Below are 2,994 nucleotides of genomic sequence, written 5' to 3' on the forward strand. Positions count from 1 at the left end.
ATGAGAAAGAGTAACAGAGAGAGATGAGAAAGAGAAGGATAAGTGACGAGAAAGATAAGAAAGAGTAATAGAGAGATGAGAAAGAGATAGAGAGGTAACGAGAAGGATGAGAAAGAGTAATAGAGGGAGACTACAGAGAGCTAGAGAGGTAGCGATATTGATGAGAAAGAGTAACAGAGAGAGATGAGAAAGATAAGAAAGAGTAATTGAGAGATGAGAAAGAGGTAGAGAGGTAACGAGAAAGATGAGAAAGAGTAATAGAGAGAGATGACGTAGAGATAGAGAGGTAGCGATAGAGATTAAAGAAAGATATAGAGAGATGAGAGAGAATCTAGTTACGAGAGAGATAGAGAGATAGATATCAGAGAGAGATAGACAGATAGATATGAGAGAGAGGTGCGATAGATAGAGAGGGATAGACATATAGATATGAGAGAGAGATGAGAAAGAAAGAGCGAAATAGACAGATAGATATGAGAGAGAGATTAGAATCGACAGATAAATATGGCATAGAGGTTAGCGATAGACAGATAGATATGAAAAAATCGAGAGAGAAATATGAGAGTGATATGAGAGAGAAAGCTCGAGAGAAAGATATAACAAAGAAAGATCGAGAGAGAGAGATGAGAGTGATATGAGAGAGAAAGCTCGAGAGAAAGATATAAAAAAGAAAGATCGGGAGAGAGATAGGAGAGTGATATGAGAGAGAAAGCTCGAGAGAAAGATATAAAAAAGAAAGATCGAGAGAGAGATATCGAGAGATATGAAAGAGAAAGATAGAGAGAGAGAGGGATATGTGAGAGAGATGAGAGAGAAAGATCGAGAGATAGAGATTAAAAAGAGAAACATGGAGAGACAGATATCGAGAAATATGAAAGCGAGAGATCGAGAGAGAGAGAGATGTGAAAGAGAAAGATAGAGAGAGAGATAAATGAGAGAGAAAGATCGAGAGATAGATATTAAAAAGAGAAACATGGAGAGACATATATCGAGAAATATGAAAGCGAAAGATCGAGAGAGAGAGATGTGAAAGAGAAAGATAGATATATATATATATATATGTATATATATATGAGTGAGAGATGAGAGAGAAAGATCGAGAGATAGATATAAAAAAGAGAAAGATGGAGAGACAGATATCGATTGATATTAAAGAGAAAAATTGAGCGAGAGAGATATCAAAGAGAAAGATCGAGAGAGAGAGATCGAGAGATATGAAAGAGAAGGATGAGAGAGAGATATCGAGCGCTATGAAAGAGAAAGATCGAGAGAGCGAGAGATATCGAGAGATATGAAAGAGAAAGATCTAGAGAGAGAAATGAGCAAGAGATATGAGAGAGCGATAAGAGAGAGATGAGAGAGATATGAGAGAGAGATAAGAGAGAGATGAGAGAGATATGGGAGAGAGATAAGAGAGATATGGGAGAGAGATATGGGAGAGAGATAAGAGAGAGATGAGAGAGATATGGGAGAGAGATAAGAGAGAGATGAGAGAGATATGGGAGAGAGATAAGAGAGAGATGAGAGAGATATGGGAGAGAGATAAGAGAGAGATGAGAGAGATATGGGAGAGAGATAAGAGAGAGATGAGAGAGATATATGAGAGAGAGATGAGAGAGATTTAAGGGAGAGATGAGAGAGATATGGAGGAGAGATATCAGAGAGAAAGGAGAGAGAGATGAGAGAGTGATGAGAGAGATATGAGAGAAATGATAAAGAGATAAGAAAGAGAGACATGAGAGGGAAATGAGAGAGATGAGAAAGAGATTTGAAAGAGAGATATGAGAGGGAAATGAGAGAGATATGAGAGAAATGAGACAGATAAGAAACAGATATTAGAGTGAGATGAGAGAGACGTGAAAGAGAGATATGAGAGGGAGATGAGAGAGAGACGAGAAAGAGATATGAGAGAAATGAGATAGAGGTAAGAAACAGATATATGAGAGAGATGAGAGAGATATGAGAGAGAGATGAGAGAGAGATTTGATAGAGGGATGAAAGAGATCTACGAGAGGGAAATGAGAGAAAGAGGAGAAAAAGATATGATAGAGATATATGAGAGGGAAATGAGAGAGAGAGGAGAAAAAGATATGATAGAGTGATATGAGAGGGTAATGAGAGAGAGAGGAGAAAAAGATATGATAGAGTGATATGAGAGGGAAATGAGAGAGAGAAGAGAAAAAGATATTACAGAGAGATATGAGAGGGAAATGAGAGAGAGATATGAGAGAAATGAGAGAGATATAATATAGAGATGAGAGAAATATAATAAAGAGATGAGAGAGAGTTGAGAGAGATATAATATAGAGATGAGAGAGAGATGAGAGAAATATAATAAAGAGATGTGAGAGAGATGACAGAGATATCAGAGAGACATCAGATAGAGATGAGAGAGATGAGAAAGCTATCAGAGAGATATAAGAGAGAGAGGAGAGAGATATCAGAGAGATATAGGAGAGAGCTGAGAGAGATATACGGGATGAGAGAGATATGAGAGATATATAAGAGATGAGAGAATTATGAGAGAGATGAGAAAGAGATATGATAGAGAGATGAGAGAATTATGAGAGAGATGAGAAAGAGATGTGAGAGAGATGACAGAGATATCAGAGAGACATCAGATAGAGATGAGAGAGATGAGAAAGCTATCAGAGAGATATAAGAGAGAGAGGAGAGAGATATCAGAGAGATATAGGAGAGAGCTGAGAGAGATATACGGGATGAGAGAGATATGAGAGATATATAAGAGATGAGAGAATTATGAGAGAGATGAGAAAGAGATATGATAGAGAGATGAGAGAATTATGAGAGAGATGAGAAAGAGATGTGAGAGAGATGAGAAAGATATATGATAGAGAGATGAGAGAGATATATGATAGAGAGATGCGAGAGAGATATGATAGAGAGATGCGAGAGAGATATGATAGAGAGATGTGAGAGAGATGAGAAAGAGATATGATAGAGATATGTGAGAGAGATGAGAAAGAGATATGA

This window comes from Wolffia australiana, chromosome 5 (genome assembly GCF_029677425.1).
Source record: "Wolffia australiana isolate 7733 chromosome 5, ASM2967742v1".
Taxonomy (NCBI): Eukaryota; Viridiplantae; Streptophyta; class Magnoliopsida; order Alismatales; family Araceae; genus Wolffia; species Wolffia australiana.